This window comes from Tyto alba, unplaced genomic scaffold, assembly GCF_018691265.1.
Source record: "Tyto alba isolate M040663 unplaced genomic scaffold, T.alba_DEE_v4.0 Super-Scaffold_42, whole genome shotgun sequence".
Classification (NCBI taxonomy): Eukaryota; Metazoa; Chordata; class Aves; order Strigiformes; family Tytonidae; genus Tyto; species Tyto alba.
Genome location: NW_024881318.1, coordinates 29682023 through 29696572, shown reverse-complemented (window position 1 = coordinate 29696572; position 14550 = coordinate 29682023).

Genomic DNA, 14550 nt, shown 5'->3' with positions numbered 1-14550 from the left:
GAATTAAACTCCACTAGGAACCCACGAGCGAATGGAAGTCAAACCACAGATGGTAATGAACTCAACTGTATGTATCCTGAGACAGTTTCTGCAGCGCCAGTCGCAATGTTGTTTCTGAGAGCAGAAACGTTTCCCTCCTGAAGAAGGAACAACCTCTTCCATCAAGATTTTCTGGAGTTACCTATGGGACAAAGAAGTTCATGGATTCAGATTCATAAATGCCAATAAATAATTTTGCGTTTTACCAGATTTTTGGGGCTACAAGAAAAGGCTTTATCACCCCTACCAGTCAACAGCTTCAGGTACCCTTGGAGCCACATTAGAAACTCATACATTGCCCAATTACATGGGATCAACCTTACGTGCTGTCTTCTTCCTCTGTTGATCAAGTGATCCATGATGTGGACAAATGTACAGTAACTCTGCCCCTAGAGATAGATGTCCTTCATGGTCCACCTCACCACAAGGACAGCCAAGTTCCCAGGTCTTTGGACCTGGAGGCGCTCACTCAATGGAAGGATCCAACAGTAGGTACCTGAGTGCTTTAGGATCTTAAGACTGTGTTGCAGCTCATCACATAAGATGAGACAGTGTCAGGTAGTACAGTGCTCCCATCCACCCCTTCATGGAGAATTTCAAGAGACTGGGGTGAAGTGGAGAAGGGTACTGCATTGCTCCTGACCAAGGGAAAACTAAATCGTGACTTGGAAAAATTCTCAAGGAAATGAGATCACCTCTCTCCCATTGGCTTTGGATTTAACATCTAAGTCTACAAATGCGTATGAAGTTCTCCTGCCTGGTCTGAATCATAAAAGTTCACTGAAAGTGCAGATGAATACTAATAGTGGGGAGAGGTTACCCACATGTTTCTAACAACAAGAATTTGTAATTAGTTGTAATTTCTGGCGAGTATTTGGATCAGTTCTTACTTTTGTCACACTGGGTTCACAGTCCCCTAATTTAAAGTGAAGAAAAGAGTTCTGTTTAATACTAAAGTAATAGATTAGAAATATGGTCTTTATACTTCCATTTTTAATGCTTTGATTTGCTGCATTACGCAGTTTATTTGTGCTTGGATGATCACTTTTCTTTCTCTGTGAACTCTATCGCCTTCTCTGTCATATGGCTGATGTAATCTACTGTTTTCTACTGTATGTTGCGACGAAATATGCTTGGGTTTGTGTACCTTGTATTTGGTTTACATTTATTTATTAAAAGAAGCAGAATATCCTGCATAAAGCCATATGATGTGCTTCCCTTTGCAAAGCAAATCTGTTTGCTTATCAGTACCCATTTCTTGTATTATATTCTTGCTGAAGGAGTAAGGAAGCAGAAGCCATAAAACAGAATAACACCTTCATGAGTTACTAAAAGGCTGACTGTACTTTGTAAAGAGAATGGAGTGAACGATTTTTTTTTTAATCTGACAGTACAAATCTCAAGATGCTCTGATCTTAAGTGAAGTGTGATGGCAATACAAGCCCCCAGGTGGCATTCTAACCTTGTTTTTCTAAATCATTTGTTTTCATAAGGAATGGATCTGATTCTTTTGTTTAAAAATAAATTCTCTTCACTCTCATGGTCGATTTGAACAAAGAAATTAAAGCCGTATCTGATAGGGTTTTTTAAGCTTCCAATTTGTATATGTTTTGGTAATTCAAATGCATTAGCTTCAAACCTTGAAATCTGATAGACATTTAATGGAATCATATAAATTATACTATATTCCAGATATTAAAGTCCATAAGCTGATGATGTCCTGCAACAGCTATTCAATAAAAGATACCATTCAATTTTTAAATATCACAATTACAATAAAATTAGTTAAATTTCACCAACTTTATGAGAAAAGTGTAGATCCAATTATGACTAATACTTTACAACACATGGGTATTAACTGATGCAGGGTCACAATGAAATCCAGGCAGAATTCGGTATTATGGCTACATGAAACCAAAGTGATTATAGTGTGATTTCTATTCCCTTCTAGGAGTAACAGGTAGACCTTTGCAAAGAGCACAACTTGCACCTCCTAGCTTAGTCACCCAGTTTAGGTACTGAGGATGCTGATGGTTCATCGTTATCTCCCTCATTCACCAGAGGAGGGATGGCTCCCGCAGAGGCTGACTCAGACCACCCCATGTAGATCCTCATCTGAGTTTCTCCCTGCTGAAGCATTTCTTTCCCCATCAGCTTCACAGTTCAAACAGGCTGGGGTCTAGTGGCACTCTTGTAGTGTTTTTTCCCTTTCAGTCATCTCATGCCCAGTGGTTGCTTTGCTGATGAATGCCTATGTGCTTTCTCCCACACTGTCTTGAACATGTGCGAAGAGTGTCCACAAACAACCCTCACTGCCCCCCCTCAAATCCCTTCTTCCAACTCTCTTTTGCAACAAAACCCACAACTTCCTTAGAAACCACTGAGCTGATGTGCTGCAAGTTGTCCTTACGGCATTGACCAGAACGGCCACCTAATCACATGCACCATGGGCTGCCCCATCCTCATCTCCTTGTAATCAATTTGTTTGTATTTGGATTGTAACCTCTTTAAAAGGTCTATCATTTCAGTTTGTATTTGTGCAGCACTCAAACAAATGGGATCTATGTCCCTCTAGGATTCCAGTGGGATACAGCAGCACAAATACACAGTAATCATATTTAATAAACTAATCAGAGCTGATTTAAATTACTGCTTAAAATACATTTGTATGTAATAGGTCACAAATAAAAAACAACTTACATGCTGCCCTGGATATCATTCAGAGTGTACTTTAGGAGTCACCAAGTCAGAGTATCAGCCACGCTTCCTAAAGCAACAAAACCCAAACTGCTGCAACAGTGTAAGACCATGGGTAGCCAGGAGACACAGGGTAAGTTTAAAGTTCAAACTTTCATCTGTTTTGTGTTTCAGCTATAAAGCTCTCAACAGTACATCTGAAAAGTCATTTTGCTGTATTTTTAGGGACTAAGCTGTAGTTCATACTAGTCACTTGTAGGTGGTATCACTGGGTTTTGAACTGCACAAATGAAAAACTTCTTTGAATTTAAAAGGATTTTGAAACAAAGCCAGATATGTTTTTGCACAAAGACTTATGAATAACCCTTTTTAGACTGTCTTGTACTTTGCACATGACATATTTCTGTTTAGTTCTACCTGTTGATCACATTTTTTCATCTTATGTTTTTTAGTGGCATTTAGGTATGGCTATGTATGGTAGGTGTTAAGCATAGACTTATAATTTTAATAGCCTGTCCCCTTCACAGTAAGTGCAAAAATGGTCACAGGATATTTTCTTCTTCTGTAATTCAGAAATAGTTGAGAGAATCCTTTGCCTTTATAAAAAATTCTTGAGAGATAAAGTGTAGCCTGACAGCTATTCATAGTAAAGTTTTGTGCATGTAGCAGAGGTCCAAAATGGAAACAACCTCACTGCCTTAGCTGTAATGAGTACTCTGGTGGTTCCAGCAAAAGGCTTCAGTACCTACAGCACATTAAGTCACCACAATGAGAGGTCAGCTCACTTCTCAGTGTCCTCTGGGGCCTTGACAAAGAAGCTGTTGAATGTCCTCTACTGTTAATTGTTTAATTCCCCTGGACTGAGACTCAGTCCCTGGCCATATGAATACATTGCCAGTGTGATGCAACTGTGCAACTAACCTGTGCAACTGAAATGGTGAGATACTTCTAGTACAGATATGGGTTTATAAAGACCAACATTATGTGCAAGTCTGGTCATCCAATCAGAAAACATTGATCTACACCCTTATGAGCAGGGAGCAGTCACCACAAGCCCAAGGCTGAACACATCAGATGACACCAGAAATTCGGCTCAGCCAAACACAAGTGGAAAGGAGAAAACAGTTCTCCCTAGTGCATCTTGGAGACACTGGTAGAAGGTTGAGAACTGGGAAGGGTTTTTAACCGAAAGCAAAGTTTTTGTGGGAAAAGCTTTTAAGGGTCTGTGCAGTGGCACATGGGCAACCTCACAAAGGGCCTGTAGGGACAGAGGTGGTGGTTGCCCTCATAAATCCCTTCCTATGCTCCTGTCCTGGTGCACCATGGTGGCCCAAGGCCCCTAGGTACCCACTTCAACCATACAGTTAGATGGCAATAGAAGATGCATATACCTTGCTCTGGTCTCTGAAGTGAGGATGGGGGTGATGGGAAAATTTCACCATTCATTTCCCAATGTCCAATCTAGCAGAGTATTTCCATCACATTTCCAACATGCACTATCCGAACTGGGTCACCGAAATATTAAAAGGCAAGTCTGTGTTTAAGTATATTGCCTGAACACTATGTGGATCACATGCTGATAACTCGATTTCACATAAATAACTTTCTGTTATTCAGGAAAAATCTTCCTACTCAGAACAACAGAATAAAGCCAAATCCTTGAAAATTTTTCATTATTTTATTCATTTATTCCAATCAAGTTATTGGAAAGCAGGCAACTAAATATCTGGAAGAGTAAAGGCTCAGTCATAAAAGGTGGTATCTGGTCTGGCTTTAAAGTCCAGCACTCCAGTTAAGAGATACAGTGGAGTGTAGGTTACATGAGCACCATATACTGAGATTCTTTCTTTCACATTTCAGTCTGCACAGTTTGAAATAAAATGTCATTCAACTTTACATAATAAGTTCAAACAAAAATTATAACTGATGAGCCATAATGATTTAGAAGACTAGCTAGGGAACAGTTCTTTTCCACACATATCATAGTTAAAAAATATTGCTATGTTAATTCATACTATGTTATTAGATAAAATGGTTTTCTAATTGTGAATCCCTTCTCTGTATGAAACTACTGAAATGCCACAAAAAGACAGCGGTATTAGGCCATATCCTTTGCTCCCTTTTCATACAAATTTCCCCTTGAAGTAATGAGTAAGGTTAAGTCAGGAGAGGGCCCCATTTTCTTTGGCCTTGATCTCATAAATCCTTGCATGATGCACAGCTGTAAGCTTAAAAGTGCTGCTCTCAAGGCTAATTTTGTGGCAGAAGAGTCTGGATGTGTAGCATGGTGTGTTTGAGTGTCAGCCAACCGGCTGTGTAATTTGTACTGTTGCTGTGCTGGCTTTCCTTGCCTCCTCCCATATGAAACTTGCCTTGGTTGTTTTCCAGAGCAAGTACAGGCAGATGCTGCAAGGAGAGTTAGGTGAGAACTTCAATTTCTCATTTAGTGTGTGAAAGATTCCCAAGAGCCTGTTCTCTTACATTGTTCTCATCATGACAATAAGGGAAAAAAAAGGGCAGAAAACTATGTAAAATGGGTGACAGTTGAGATTAGGAGCTTTGGTCAAAAGAACAAAGCTGGTGTAAAAGCAACATGAGCTTCAAGAGAATCAGTTCCCCTGACTAAACAGGGATCCTCAGAATTGTACTCCTCCTCCTCTCTTGCTTTCCTCTTAGAATGGACAGGCTGTGTTGATTGATACCAACACCAGGCCAGGTTATCTCCTCTTTATATGCTACTTTCTTGAGCAGTGTGCTGGTCTGCACGTTGTCCTGGCTTGAAGGTCATTTTAATAGGCTTTCAGTCCTTTCTAAATGTTTCCTTTTCCTTCATCCCAGGCATTCTTCCTACAGAAGTCTATCTCTTCAAAAATAAATTTTAAGCCAGAACAAGCTACTATGTTTGGTAACTCTCATGTTCCATGTAAAACAGACCAGAAAACTTTATGCAACCATTTCTATAGCAAGCTTCCACACAAGCTGCAAGTCCTTATAAAGGCAGCCACACTTCACATAGGGATCATGTATAACAGAGTCTGACACATATGTGGTCAAGCTACTTCAGGGCTAGATTCACCTCACTGTTTAAAAATGTTTAAAAATGTCTTGAAATTTGTCTGGCTATAACATCCAGCCAGAATGATCATTGTGTGTCTTTTTTCTGCCATATTTCAATAGCAAATCCATTCATTCCCAGTCAAGTCAACAAAGTGAGAAACTAAGTACTTTCCTATACTCCTATATACTTCCTGTACTTCCAGTTTTTTTATATTTTTTTGTTCTTTCCCAGATATATTCTTGCTCTCTACTTCAGCAGCTGAGCTGTTCTTTCTCACATCTTAACCATACTAATGCTGTGAACTTGCACCCCCATTTACACATACTCTTGTCCCCAGACTTGTGAGACCACAAGCCCTGCGGCATAGTTTCACCTCATCTCGCTACTCATCTTCAATTAAATAACGAATCAGAAGATGGTGTCTACCAGACACCATGTGAAATTTTGTGAGAATATTGTAGTTGAGGGAATCCACATAAGTAAAAAAATAACTTCTGAGATGACAAAAATGGAGGCTCTGAGGACTGCTGAGCCCAGTTGATAAAGATTAAAGGTCATATCTCAGCTGCACACAAGTTTCTAAAACTAAATGATCAGCTACTTTGATAGAGTCTTACATACCCTGAAATCACCAGAAGGTAACATGTCTCCTGTGTCAGCTATGGGAACTCAGCCATGGTAAAACATAACCCAGTTCAGATGAGGATACTTATATTAAAACCATCAAGAAACATTTGTGAATGCTCTGTTCCAAGTCAGATGGGTTGAGCATTTTGTTGTACAGCATGCAGCCAAAGAGACAGAAATCCCAGTTATTGCTGTTCACAGACATGCACTGCTTCTTTACAAAGAGCCACCAGATAGGCAGCCTGAGCCTCACTGACTTAGGGGACAAAAAAAAAAGACTTGTTCCTACCCTGGGTCTAGCCGCAGCTCCTGTCACTTGTGAGGGAATGGGGAAAGGTCAGCCCCATAGCTCCTCTCCCACCCCTGAGGGCCTTCAAAACCGATGGAGAAACAGTGGTGCTCTTGGGCAGATCCAAATGAGGTGGTGTTGTGGCCCAGCAGCTTTGACCTTGTTCAAGACCCTGGCAGGCTCAAGGGGAACCCCCTGGGCATGAACTAGGGAAGGGGTGGAGGTGGGAGAGAATTGGCAAGGACTCATTCAGTTAAGCGCTTCAAAAGGGAAAACTTTGGTCAATCTCTTGATCTTCCCTGCTAAAGACATAATCAGCAGTTAGACACGTTTCTCATCAAGAACTACTAAGGCTCTAAATACCAGTGGACTTTTCCAGAAAAAAGCTCAGTAGCTTCCATCTTCAATTAACACATTTCAGGGTGTTTTGGTTTGGGGTACCAGGCTTTAGGCCCACTTTCAGAAGTGCTGAGCACTGCCCACCAAAGGAGGGTTGCCCACAGCTGCTGGTGCTCAGTGCCTCTGGAAAATGCATTTCAAGGGGGTTCTAAACAGCCAAAAATCAGGAACAGCTTTTGAAATGTGCAGGCTTCCAAAGCATCTGAAGCAGCTCTGTCACTAACCAGCCAACTTGCTACACTGCCAGTCAGGCTTTCTCCAGCACCAGCTTTTAAAATCAGAGTTGATTGTTGAACAAATTTATTCATTGCCATTTCTGCAAGTGCTGCTTTGTGAATATGGGCTTGGAACCACCAACTCCTTTTTTGTTGTAGCAGTAGTCAGGCCTGCATGATATCTTAGCTGGGTCAATTCTGACCCAAGAGAGAATTTGAGAGAAGCAAAGGAAAAGGATGAGGTAAATTCTTTTTCCTTCATACACCACCGAAAGAATGACCAGGCTCCCCGACCTGCACATCCATTTGGGTATGCATCTGGATGTCCATTTTAACATTATCTGCAGTTGTTGGTGCAGGTTTTTTTTATTTCACTGAGGCTAGAACTGCACTCAAATTCTTGATAGAGTCAAGAAAAATTGTGGATGCATCCTTGGGGACACAGTTTTGCCTTCCTGTGCAAGGTATAGAAATCTCCAGAACAGACCAGCTGTGGAAAATTAAAAAAAAAAAAAAAAAAAAAGACAGGATAACCTTTCCTGAGCAGCAGTGCAGTTTGGAAGCCAAGGGTCAGTGTGTGTTGGAGAGAAGACTGGCTCCTATGCATGGCCCTCAGCAGCACCAAGAGACCCAGCTCAGCGTTCAAACCATACCAGCACATTGCTGCAGTTGATACGAACACTGCCACCACTTGCACTCTGCTCTTCATGACAGCCTTTGAGAGAGATGTGGACACACAGTTTACTGGATGGCCTTTTTGCTTTCTCAGCTCTGCGTTAGAGGCAACCTTTGTGATTAAAACAGCTGTGAAGCAAAACTGAGTTACTGGATTTGTGATTTAAGTCCCCTCTTGTGTCACATTTTTTGATACTGACTCAGGCTGCTGCTTCTCTCTACCCGTAGCAGCAGGCAATGGGTAGTGCTTTCCCTGGCCTCAGGCAGCCAAGAGGTACCAAAAACTAAGCAAATACAAAATGACAAATACATAAAGCTTGCATCTCCGTGTAGACAGACATCCCCATCTTTGCCAGACGGCTCAGCTCCTCTTGTCATCTCCCAAGTTAGACAAAGAGCCTGTCAAAGCCAAACAGATTGGTACATTCAACAAAAGCCCCTCTGACCCACTGTCTTCTCCCAAGAGGCTTCAGCTCCTCTCAGCTTTTACATCATTAGCACTCTGAGGGCAGGCAGGGGGTCATTTCTAATTTGCGAATGCCCTTGGACCACAAGCTGGGATTTTTAATTTGTTTACCTTGCATATTAAACAGTACTTTCAAAGGTACTGTCAATAAATCCTCTATGAATAGAGATCTTCATTCCAGACCTAGTTGTTACTTTAACTTTTTCAATTTGATTAGATGAGATTAAAAAAAAATTCCTTGAGGGCAATCTCAGTCACCAAACACAGTGCCATCACCAAAATCCCCAGAGGGCTGAGGGCAAGCCTCAGACCTTGTGAGGGAAAAGCACTGCTTTGTGAAGGAGAAGTCAAACCAAGCTGCTACGTTGGATCCCGAGGTGGACACTCAACTTATAGGGTTGTGACAGTGAAAAGTGCCTCCTGGGAGAAGCTCACACACAGCTTCTGCTTACCAAATGGGATGGAACAGGCTATGTCACCCTGCCCAGGGTACCCTCAGGAGTGCCTAGACCTGTGCTATCAATCCCGTAAATGCCACACACAAGGACAGAACAGGGAAATCACAACTACTTCATCAGTTTAACCTTCCCTCAGAGCTCCATGTCATGTGGGCAAGTATATCCCCTCAACCCAGGTGTTTCTCCAACAGGTTTGCATCCTCATTAAAATTTTTTTTGTATGCTTGTCCCTCTTGTTTCTTTTTCATGAAAAAGTAGAGGGTTTTATTTACTTCTCAGGTTTTCATTTCCCACAATACTTTTATTAAGCTTATAGGGCAAAAGGGGAATGTTTCCATATGCTTGAAAGTAAATGCATGACAGTAGACCAGTACTGTTCGCACTCTCTCTACCTCTCTGCCTGATACATGGATACAGAACTACTAAGCTGTAGCACTTGTGTCACATATAGAGTCATGGGGAACTCAGCAGTTTGGGTTCACAGGGCTTGTGTTAACCTTGTTCTCACTTTTAGCTTGTGGGATGTTTGCTCACATATATAGGCAAGACCATGTCTGATTTTCAGGACATTTAAAAAGTTGGAGCAAAATTTATCTCCTAAGTCATCTGTGCTCAGTTCCTCATGGAAACTGTGGCAAAGTCATCGAACATTTAGTAATATGTCATCAAATGGTCATTTGAAATAGGTCCAGTCTAAACTGTTCCAGGCTTGCTCCTTTTTAGGCTCAAAATGGTGCTCCATATCTCAAGAGTATAGAAACTAGATCAAATATCTAAGGACCTAATGGATCCCCATTGAGCACAGGTGAGTTTATGATAAATTGGCTTCCTGAACCTTCTCCTCTGGTATGTCTATGTCTCAGTAAATTTTCCCAGCTGCTTCATAGGAAGCTGCATCAGGAAAAAAAAAAAAAAAAAAAAAAAAAGAAAAAAGAAAACCAGAAACTACCTCACATGCAGTCATGACTTGACCTTCTCCAGGGTGAGGGGTAAGATGATTTTCAGTTAACTATATTTAGAGGTTAACTTATATCCTGAAACATCAAGGATTTTCTATAATACAGCATGGGGAAAGAAAAGTGTGTTGCCAAACTAAACACAAACAGAGCAAACACTGTCAACCAAGGGACAAATACAAGCTCAAAAGATTTTTTTTCCATTTTCAAAGAAGGATGAGACTTGCAGTGGTTCCTCTCACTCAGGCAGCCCTAGCTATGGAGATAAGCACCTCCTGGGCTTCCCCTCTGCCTTGTTCTGAGCAACTGCTACAGTGCTCACGGCTCCCTCTCCTACCTGCCCTTGCCTGCAGTACCCAGGCCTTCCAGGTAGGGCTGTTCCACCAGCCTGTCCAGTGAGGGCATCAGGAGTGTGAACAGAAAAACAAATCAAAAAGGAGACAAGGGAGGCAATAGCTAACCTTGGCCTGAGACCACAAAGGGCCACCTCTGCAGACTGTCTCAGCATTTATCTTCCCAGATGCATCTTCTCTCCAATGCTCCCCACCAGTGTTCAGGGCCATGAGGCTGGGCGCAGAGGTCTTGTCCTGCCTGTAAACTGTTCACGTGCGCTTCTGTGATGTGCAACACCACTGCCCCATGGAAAGTCAACAAGTGCAAACGACCTTCTAGGGTATGTCTAACACAGCGGCCCAAGCAACACCACGGGGCCTCTGTGAGCTGGGGAGCGGAGCCACATTGGTGACGGGAGCAGCATCGCAGGGGCCCTGCACAGGACCCTCCAGTGAAGTGGTGCGCTGGAGCGGAGAGACTGTGGCTGCACCATCAGGGACTGGCAGCTTGATAGACCGGGCCCCCTGAAAACAATAGGGAGAGGCCAGAAGAGCCCCTTAAACAATGAATTATCTAAATCAGGCACTAAGATGTAGCACTGATTGAAAAGCTTGTCCAAATTGCTTTCACTGTGATTCATAAACTCTTCATGTAAATTCATATGTTGGGATGAGCACAAAAATTAGAAAGCTGGAATAAGATTGCTTTAATTTAAATAAGAGACATGGTTGTGAATATTAGGCTTTTATACTGTTAGCAGTAACCCATCAGATGTTAACAAAATCTGATATGCAACAGTTTTATATATCCCCTTGTGGGAGAAAGATCAACTTGCAAACCGCTTTATAAATCAGCCACACTGTTAGAGTTAGGCTACTGTATCTAAATGGCTTTTAGATATGCTTCCTGTTTTAAGCTACCATATTTACAAATGAAAGCTTTTTCAAACCACGTCTTTTAATATAATTTGCATATTTAGTAATACATTGATTAACATTAAACACGGATTATTGCAATTTATTTCAGAAACAGATGGGATGCATTAAGTGAAGAGCCAGAGCATTTAAACAGAGCACATTCCCAGGCTGACTCCCGATGAATGATGAATACAAAAACTTTATTAACTAAGAAGAAAAAGGAAAGAGGAAAGGACACTCCATGCTGGCTCCTTTTCAAGCACCTCCCTCACTTGAGAGTCTACAAAGCTGCCGTTAAGGAGAATTTAAATAAAACAATACCAGTTAGAGATGCGTATGGTTTTACGGAAAGCTCAGGCACAGCGAACACAAAATCCTGACCCTGGGTCTCAGCCGAAAGGAGAAAAAACCTGCCCCAGAAGCCACTCGTCCCCGGCTTCGGGCTCGTCCCCCGGTGCCACCAGGTGGCACCCGCCCACAACTCACATTTTCCCGGCACTTTCTGGGTTTTTTCCGCGATGCCGGGAAACTTTTCGGGCTGATGTAAAACTCGGTAGGGTTTCCATCTATTCTCAATGGCCTCACAGCACCTGGTTTTCAAATACGCTGCCTTTAGTTGGCACCTGATAGCAGGAACACCCCATGATAGTTTGTGGAACTCCTGTGTGTGTCTCTGTGTGCAAGTATATGGGTGATACATACATAATTTTGACACAAAAATAAATATACATAGCCTGTATCAAATGATCTATGTACATGGATGTGCATGGTTTTTTAATAGCAAAATGAGCATTTAGAGCAGCAATGTAATGTAAATATATTATTCATGTTTACAAACATTGTCCTCTAAGAGAAACCTTTCTTTCCCAAAAACACGTTGACAATTTTTTTATTTTTATTTAGGAAAGTACACTGAAATAGTTTCAGGAAAGGAATAAGCAGTGTCATGAAGGGTAGGTCCATTGAGGGTTTTCAAACATGACAGTTCAACATCTGGCTGAGCCACGGAAGAACAGTATGGGAGGGATTACTTCTATATGTGCCCTGTTTCTTACACTCTTTTCTTAAGACAATGTATCCACTGCTGGGCACTGATTAACCTGTAGCCTGACCCAGTGCATTGGTTTGTATCTTATTTAAATTAGCTTTCTGTATAATTAATGACGCAGCCAATTAGTCTGACAAAGGCTGAAATACCATAGCTAAAATAAGCTTTGACACTTCAATAGATCCATTCAAGTAGGTTGCATAAATGTTATTCCTATGCTACCCATTCATAGCCTTTTCTTTTGTTTTACACATTTTACATTTCTAACAGGAATGGTCCTTCACAAAGTGGGAGGTGGAGGTCTCCAAGGGAAAACAGTTCTACCTTCCTTCCTCTGGTCATCTTATTTCCAAGGGACCCTCATTCTCCTCTCATGCAGTTGCACATAAGCTTTACAATTTATGATAGTGAAGGAAGGGGAACTATCCTGCCTTCCCACATGCCGTTTATGACACAAACACAGACAAACAGGTAGCATATTTGTTTGGTGGTTTGTCTTTTTTTTTTTTAGCTGCAGAACATACGTTACTGTAGAGCTAGGAAATAAAGACTATCAGAGCACAAAGTTCATCCTGAGGGAATGGGAAGGTCTCCCCTTGAGCAAAGCCTGAGGGATGAGGCCTGGGAAAGAGAAGGCATTTTTCTCTGGAGTTCACTCAGGGAGTACTACAAAACATGTCCAAAGAGAAAGGGCAAAAACAGTGTAATGATGATGGAGTTTAGCTCCCAAATCCACAAATTTCCCCAAGCTCTCTGTGAACACAGGGGGAAATTGCAGAAGGACAGGACACCCCAGACAGAAACGTGTGTGCTCAGGTCCACCATGAGTCAACCCACCACCCCCATGGTCAGGCATCCATGGGAGGAGAGGAGACCCTGAGCTCCAGCCCTCGGGGCTGAGCAGAGAGATCAGCCACTGGTAGTCATGGGGGAAGGAAGGATTTTTTTTTCCTCCTCCATCTCTGTTCTTCCTTCTCTGTCCTCTTGACTCCTGTAGAGGGAAATGGTTTTTGGCACTACTTTCTGTAGAGGAAAGATGGAGAGCTATGTATGACACAGGCACCTCCTGTGCAGACCCCAGTGAGAAGATCAGCCCATACACATCTATACCAGTGTGGGGGTTCATACGCAGCACTGACAGACACCTAGTTCCCCCTTCCGCAGCCTGCTGAGAGAAGGCACATGGCTTGATCATTTCAGATCCCGCCGTTCAATCTCTCTTCATCTCCTTTCAACTCTGTCAGTAAACTACCTTGACTGCCTTACTTAAACCTCTTAATCTCCTATTCCTCTATTTTCCCGTCATTTAGCTTTTTGCTGCTATTACAATATGCAACTCTGGACATTGCTTTGGGTTACAATTTTAGGAAAGACGCTGCACACAACTGTATCTTCACTTAAATCTCTTTCAGATTAAACAACTGTCTAAGTATACTTGGGTAAGAAAATTATTCTGAATAGAGAGCCTTTATTTAGGGAAAAAACTGAATACAGAGAATCAATTCATTAGCTTTATAAAACATGCAAGCTCTCCCAGCACTGTGAGAGAAATTATTTGTTAACATTTTGGTTTGTTGTGGCACAGAGCCAATGTTTCAGTTACACTATAAAAAGCACCCAAAAATTATCAACACCTCCTTTCCCTGCCTTCAAAGTTTTATTAAATACTCAAAAGTATTTAAAAGGTCAGTTACCCATTTCACTGCTATCAGGGGATTACTCTAACATGATGTGTTTGTCTCCTATTGTGAGTGGTGAAAATCCCCCTGTATCCAGCGTGTTTTGTTTGGATTGAGATGGCATGCAGCTGATGGCTGTGACCTTCATGGTGGCTTAGATCCCTGGCTGGCACTGATTTTTGATTTAGTGCCGATCTGCTGCGCTTGTCACAGGCTGCAAGGTGCTTTCCATGCACTAATGGAACAGCTCAAGGGCAGAGGGGCCCTGTAAATGTCTATCTTTCACCAACACTGTGCTAAATAGAGAGCTGAGTTTTCTACATGTGAATGACAGACCCTGAGATTATATACAGGAGTGAACTGGGAGTTCTTTCGCCTGGGCTGATGCTCGGTGGTAAATAAATGTCACTGTAAAATGGGAAGTTTTTATTATTCTGAGTGGTAATGAATATAAGTGTACAGTGTTAAACAGAATACTTAATATTGCCTATATATCCACAACTGATGGCAGGAACTAGCCATATACAAACAACGTGCCCTGTGAGCAGTTGTGTATTTCCTTTGAATCCTACAGGATTTGCACCAGAGTTCAGTCTGACTCTGTCTGCATTAGTAAGTCATTAATAAATCCCGTCCCTTAATGACATATTCAGCTGAAAATGAATTCACCCCGAGCTCTCCCTAGCAGGAAACC